Genomic DNA, 8,179 nt, shown 5'->3' with positions numbered 1-8,179 from the left:
TGTTAATTCAGTTGTCCTTGTAAAATGAAATGTTTAGGAGCACCTAAACACCTCATCCATGAAGCAGTAGGCTCCACAGGCTCAGCGAACAACCTGTTTGAACTCAGTACCAAACCACTCTTTTGGAAGCAACATCGGCATGTGAACCAAGTGTCTGTCTGTATCTATCTATATCTATCTATATCTATCTATCTCTATCTATCTGTCTGTCTATCTATGTCTATCTATCTATCTATATCTATCTATCTGTCTGTCTATCTATATCTATCTATCTATGTCTATCTATCTATCTATCTGTCCATCTATTTATCTATCTGTCTCTATCTATCTATCTATACATCTATCTATGTCTTTCTATCTATATATATGTCTATCTATCTACGTCTATCTGTCTATCTATTTCTCTCTATATATATATATATGTCTCTTTATCTATCTATCTACTGTATGTCTATCTATTTATCTATATATATGTCTATCTATCTATGTCTATCTGTCTGTCTATCTATTTATCTATATATATGTCTATCTATCTATGTCTATCTGTCTGTCTATCTATATTTATCTATATTTATCTATCTATGTCTATCTGTCTATCTATCTATAAAGTATCTACAGTATCTGTCCTATTTATCTGTATCTATCTCTAAACTATCCATCTTTAAAGTATCCATCTATAAAGTATATATCCTGTTTATCTGTAACTATTTATTTATAAAGTATCTATCTCTAAACTATCTATCCTATTTATCTGTATCTATCTTTAAAGTATCTATCTATAAAGTATTTTTATCTATCTATCTATCTATCTATCTATCTATCTATCTATCTATCTATCTATCTATCTATCTATCTATCTATCTATCTATCTATCTATCTATCTATCTATCTATCTATCTAATCTTTAAAGTATCTATCTATCCATCCATCCGCTAGCTATCTATCTAATCTATCCATACTGCTAAAAAAATTGAGAAAACACTTAAATCTCACATTGTATCTCAATGAACATGATATTCCAGCTCCAAATTTTTACTGTTATAAACTATGTAATTTGTTGATGAACGGTCAGTGGAAACCAAAATCATCAACCCATCAAAGCCTGGATTCAAAATTACTCAGAAAAGTAAAAAAAAAATTAAATCACAGGCTGATCCAGTTAGCATACATTTTATTACAGTAACTCATAACGTGACTTTTGTGTTGTGTGTATAGCCTCTCACATGCCTGTATGTGCTCCTGACAACATCCGGCCATGCTGCTGCTTAGACAGCAGCTGGTGTCCTCAGAGATCTTTCCTCAGACCTGGATCAGGGCATTAGTGAGCTTCTGGGGACAGTCTGTGGTGCTACTTGGTGGCATCGGAGGCAAAGATAGATAACGTCCCGGAGGTTCTCAGTTGGCTTCAGCTCTGAGAAACGTGAGGGCCTGTAAATGGTGTCAGTGCTACACACTCTGGCTACATGAGGCCAGGTATTGTCCTGCACCCAGAGGAACTCCGGTCCCACTGCACCAGTGTAAGACAATGTCTGAGGATATCATCCTCAAGCTGGCTGTTGTGTAGGTTTGTGTGACCTTTCAAGGATATGCTGCCCCATTACTGATCCAATTCTAAACTGATCATGCTCTGACAGTGCTCCACTTGTTCCCCCTTGAATAAATTAGCAGTTTCCAGTCCTGCTGTTGGATTGATGCCCTTCTATGGCCTTGTCCAGCTCTCCTTGTGTAGTGTCCCGTGTTCTGGTATCTCCCTCATGCTCATTGAGACTAGCTAATCAGAAAAAGAGAGATATCATCTGCAAAGGTTTCCTTCCTCTACAGAATGCGTTTATTTATTTTTACTCAGCAAATCAACTGAGCTTAAGTTTGACCTGAAGTATCCAGTCTTAAAACAAAAAATGAACACATCCACCTGTATGTATGAATTAACTGACAGGCTGGTTACTATGCTCACGTGCCCTTAGAGTTTCCTGCTGTTGCTAACAAGATTACAAAGTATTAGGTTGTTTTGGGATTAGCAAGTGGCGATTTGGTTGGTTACAAGGGTTTAAAACCCAAGTCGCCAAAGATCAACCAGTTGTCACAAGTTTCTTTTGCAGCAGAAACACTGGCTTGGATCTGATAGTATCCAGGCGATCATCAGACGGAAGGTATGTAAGGACCCTTGTTTGAAGAGAACCATTTGGGCATCCTTAGACCATTCATTATTGTTCTGGAGGACACAGTGGTGAATCTTGTTTTCATTTTACAGGTGCTGACTGGGGATTTAAGACAGCCGTTCTATTGAGCATAAAAAAAAATTAGCTTCAGTTTAAAAATATGAAGCGACTATGACAATTAGTAAGGAATCTGCAAAATTTATTACTTGGTGAGTTTTAAGAAATAGACCCAACATTTAGACTTAATTGCCGTCCTTATTGCACCGGGAGCAAGACATGGATACTGTTGTGAAGAGATCATTGGCCAGCTGTTTATCAGGGATGAAGGATGGTATTGGACGGAAAGAGAAGACTGTTAGAAGGAAAAGCGCGCCTTGCTGCCATTCTCAGATCACTTATGATTCCTCCTGGATCAGAACTTACCAAGCAGAACTGCACAGAGAGAGGCAAGTATCTCCAAACACTAAACGTAAATCAAAAACCACATAAACGTCTATGAAAATATTGTTTTAACAGGATAATTTGGTTAGATTAGAACCGAAAGTGTATAAATGGAACTAAAATATATATTTATCTTGGACTTTTTGAGCAAAAGCATTTTCTCAAATTTTTTCAATTTGCTTGGATTTCCACATTAGTTGTCTGATCTTTATTGAAAACAATTGAATTCATCCATCACAGTGTTAATAATAGAAAACATTGTAAGCACAACTAACTAATAACAGGGGGGCGGCACGGTGACTAAGTGGGCAGCACTGTCGCCTCACAGCAAGAAGGTCCTGGGTTCGATCCCCTGGTGGGCCGGTCCGGGTCCTTTCTGTGTAGAGTTTGCATGTTCTCCTTGTGTCTGCGTGGGTTTCCTCCGGGAGCTCCGGTTTCCTCCCACAGTCCAAAGACATGCAAGTGAGGTGAATTGGAGACACTAAATTGTCCATGACTGTGTTTGATATAAACTTGTGAACTGATTAACTACCATTCCTGTCATGAATGTAACCAAAGAGTGTAAAACATGACATTAAAATCCTAATAAACAAACAAACAAACTAATAAGATGGTTATGTGAAGGGTTAAATGAAAGAAGCCCCTTTGTCTCTGGCCAATCAATAGGAATTTAATGAAAGACCAATCATATCATCCCTCTAAGTGGTTGGGCTTTGTTATTGCTATATGTATTTATTTATTGGGATTTTAACGTTATTAAGTGTTTATATAGTGTTTTACACTTTGGTTACATTCATGACATTACACAAGGTTCATTAGTTCACAAGGTTATATTGAACAGTCATGGACAATTTTGTATCTCCAATTCACCTCACTTGCATGTCTTTGGACTGTGGGAGGAAACCGGAGCACCCGGAGGAAACCCATGCAGACACGGGGAGAACATGCAAACTCCACACAGAAAGGACCCGGACCGCCCCACCTGGGGATCGAACCCAGGACCCTCTTGCTGTGAGGCGACAGTGCTACCCATTGAGCCACCGTGCCGCCTGTTATTGCTATAACTTTATGAGAAAGCGTGCTGTGCCAGCTGCATTAATATCTGTCTGTAAAGCCGTGTGGGCGTGACTGCCATGTGTTTTGAACTAATGGTCCATTTCTATGGCTTATTGTTCATTTTAATTTATATTTAAGCAAAGGTAAGCCTTCGTATTTACAGTGAAGGAGATTCAAGAGATTTACTGCATTTAATTGAAGCAAATAAAATAAGCTCAAATTATGTATACATTTCTAAAAAGTAGGCATTCTGTGAAGTGCCCGAATCCTCAAAGCAAGTTTGCAGCAGTCTCAAACCATGCTGCTTCCTCTACTGTCTAAAGTTTATGCTCTTAGTCCAGTCATATATATAATAGAATAATAATAATAAAAAAACACCCAATTGTGGTTAAAACAGTAATAACTCATTGCAGGTTCTTAAAAATTTGCATTTGTGGTCATCTCACAAATCTCAGTTTGTTTATGCAATTACAAAAGACATTTCCTCTTCATTATTGTGTATTGTGTATAATATAATATTGTTAATATTTTGACAGGAAGCTGAGACAAGTGGTAGTCGCCCAGAAAAAGGCAGAGCGTACAGTTTTAAAAACCCACTACAGGACACCACACCGTTACTCTAAGGTAAGTGTGGCTTAAAGCAACTATAGTCAGCTCCAAAATCATTGACAGAAGAAGGAATATTAAACAATACATTTATATTTTAACAAACTCTTATGCAGTTTAACTTGACTTTTTGTTTGACTGAGGTGTAGATATGAGATGGCAGATTCCAAATTCCCTTAGTCATTTATCAACATGGAATATTGAATATTAAAGCTAATTAAAAGTATCTACATTCATAAAAATGCCCATATAAGGGCAACAATTATTGGCTATTGTACAGTATTTTGCTCCATATACAATAAGGAGGATGATTAGAGAGGCAAAATTTTATCCAAGAACTATGGTTGGAGATTTGCAAAGATGGTAGCAATTCAAAGTGGAATCTATTCACAATCTTTGGCCTGTGGAGTTTATTAGACTTTTTTATTGTATGACCCTGGAAACCTTTTAGGATGAGTAGCTTAATGCAGGTTTTTTTTTTCAAACCTTTGGGTGGGTTGCAAGGTAAAAAAAAGATTGCAGAGCAAAATAATAGTAATCACTCACTCACTCACTTTTTCAACCGTTTATCCAATCAGGGTCGTGGGAGGTGCTGGAGCCTATCCCAGCTTTTTGATGGGCGCAGGGCACACAGTAACACCCTGGACGGGGCGCCAGTCCATCGCAGGGCAGACACACATACATACAAATACACACACCCATTCACCTATAGGGCAATTCAGTGTCTCCAATTAACCTTACTGCATGTTTTTGGACTGTGGGAGGAAACCGGAGCCCCCGGAGGGAACCCAGGGCCTTCTCGCTGTGAGGGGACAGTGCTACCCACTTAGCCACCGTGCTGCCCTAAACTGTCCAAGTCTAGACACAAACTGTTCAATGACCACAGAGCTTTTGTCATAGCAATTCCAGCTAACCTATGGGTTAGCTGAAGAGCAAAGTCTAAAAGAAAGGACCTTTAAAGGACTGGATGATCTAAATAGGATTCAATACTAAGCAGGACTTTTACCTTCATTACTCTGTATTCTTCAATCTCATTAAGAATTATAGTAGAAGACACAGTGCTGTTATGTTGGCACACGGTAATGATTGTAACTTATTTTTTCTAAAATATTTCTGATCAAATAAATTAACTCTAATTTGAAGTCTATGACTCTAAAGTATTGGATGAGAGCCCTTGTTTTCGGCTTCTCTTTTTCAGACACCCCGAGACAGGAAGTCTTTAAAAACCAAAGCTCCTCAAAAAACTGACGACTCTCTTTTTGGTGCTTTTCGGGGACTCAGTATCAACAATACCGGGCCGGCTAGGAGTAGGACTACCACACCACGGGCGGAACAGTGTAAAGTTATGTGATGTATAAAAAATGAATATGGATTATTGTTTTGTCCTTGACTGTATACATGGACAAGTAAAGCCTTTTCTGATTAGACAGATTCATAAAATCAGCTTAAGAATGAACTGTTACTGTAATTATTTAATTCTAATTTAATCTAATATTAATTTTATCTATTAATTTTAACCATACTTAAAGTTTCTCTTTCTGTTCGTTTTTGTTGAATGTCCGGTGACTCAGTATTTGAATCTGTAGAATATTTTTATAGGGTGTTTTTTACATAGACTGTTAAATAATATCTGTTTTTATTATATATAATATTTATATTGAAAATAAGTAATTATTAAAATTAAAGCTCAAAGTCATGACACAAGTCAAGCCAAATTGTTATAATATACCCTTATAATAAGTTAAATGCAGTTGTTTTGTGTCATTTAAAGATATATCATTGGCTATTTTATAACCTACAGCTACCAAATAGATGCACTTTGTGGATATACACCGATCAGGCATAACATTATGACCACCTTTCTAATATTGTGTTGATCCCCCTTTTGCTGCCAAATAAGCCCTGATCCGTCGAGGCATGGACTCCACTAGACCCCTGAAGGTGTGCTGTGGTATCTGGCACCAAGATGTCAGCAGCAGATCCTTTAACTCGTCTGTTGGACCAGCCTTCGCTCCCCACGTGCATCAATTAGCCACCCATGACCACTGTTCCCTCCTTGGACCACTTTTGATAGTTACTGACCACTGTAGACTGGAAACACCACACAAGAGCTGCAGTTTTGGAGATGCTCTTGACCCGGTCGTCTAGCCATCACAATTTGGCCCTTGTCAAACTCACTCAAATCCTTACGCTCGCCCATTTTTCCTGCTTCTAACACATCAACTTTGAGGATAAAATGTTCACTTGCTGCCTAATATATTTCACCCACTAACAGGTGCCGTGATGAAGAGATAATCAGTGTTATTCACTTCACCTGTCAGTGGTCATAATGTTATGCCTAGTTGGTGTACAATTTTACAATTGTTTGTAGACTTTGTCAACCCCCTCTAGCCCATCCAACAATGGTAAAGGACCCTAATATGACCAACGCTGATCAAATGTAAATTGGGTGGTGGGTCATTCCCAGCACTGGAATGACACTAACTGGTATGGTAGTGTGTTGTACTTATGTACATGTATCACATGTGCATTAATTAAATGCATTCGTATATAATGAATGACTTAGTTAATTTGTCGTTCTGTACTGTTTGCTTCCTCATCCACCAAACTGTTTAGTTGTGTGGTGGACAGACCACCCCAAATTTTTAATTTATTAGCTTTTCTAGGGCGGCATGGTGGCTCTGTGGGCAGCACTGTCGCCTCACAGCAAGAAGGTCCTGGGTTCAATCCCCAGGTTGACGGTCCGGGTCCTTTCTGTGCGGTTCAAAGGGGTGAAGGTCAACACTTTGAGCAAGCCAGTGAAATAATTTCACAGCAAACCCGGCGTGTTTTGTAGACATTAGATTTTGTATATGTTTTTATTTACAAGATACATTGAAGTTGGTCAGTGAAAACATTGGAAATCTTTTCTTTGTACTTTTCTCAGTTGAATAAAGGTTTAAGAGAATTAACTCATCACATATTCTTGTTTTTCTTGCATTTGACAAAATGTCTATGAACACTGACTATGGAGGGTGTATATTTAAGGTGGCGGTTGCTTTAAATACAGTGGCGAAATTAATGTGTTGATTAAAATTCAGTGTTGTGTTATTTTTAGTTAATCATTGAAACTGGTCTAATTTAAAAATCAGTAAGAATACAAAATAAATTTGAACTATTTGGGATAACTGCTAATACTGCTTCTTGCTCTGTATTCATGAAAATCTCAATGTACAATTAATCTATGCAATTTTTAGCTTATATGCATGTCCAAGTTTGTTCCTGCAGTGACACAGTCCCACCCAAAAAAACAATGGTCACATGGCAGGAATGCAATCTGTATGTAATCTGGGTGTTAGTCCATCTCAGGGTGTCACACCCTCACTTTGAGGAGTAGATACGGCCCAAACATGATTATTTGAATACAGCTAAGTATTTAGACTCAAAGCTAACCAAAGGGTTGAGCAGGCCATTATAAGGTTAAAGACAGAGACCAAAGGTGAGACTTGTGGACCTTGGTTCTGTGCAGCTCACTGTGCTTGCTAGTCCATCAAGACACTCTAAATATATTCAGAAAACGTTACTCTTTATGTCTTTATTCAAAATACATTACATTACATAATACATTAAGGAAATCGTATTTTGTATTCAGACGTCAAAGCTTTTTCAATGTATTTAGCCCAACCCCACTCACAACGTGAAACGTGGCCTGTAATTACTCCGGACGCTCGGGTATCAGTGGAGAGGGAGATAAAGGTGAACCACCTGCAATCCAATTACACTTCAAGCTGGGGATTGCACCGTTCCGCTTTCTGCACATGAACTTTAGAGACGCTCGTTCAGTACAGCACATCTAGCACCGCTCCTCAACGCCTACAGGAAGTAAGGTGAATTCATTCATTCAGGCCTTTATTTCAATGTTAGCTTATTTAATGCCT

The sequence above is a fragment of the Trichomycterus rosablanca genome, chromosome 2 (assembly GCF_030014385.1).
Source record: "Trichomycterus rosablanca isolate fTriRos1 chromosome 2, fTriRos1.hap1, whole genome shotgun sequence".
In the NCBI taxonomy this organism is placed as follows: domain Eukaryota; kingdom Metazoa; phylum Chordata; class Actinopteri; order Siluriformes; family Trichomycteridae; genus Trichomycterus; species Trichomycterus rosablanca.
Note: the sequence above shows the minus strand (reverse complement) of the source record.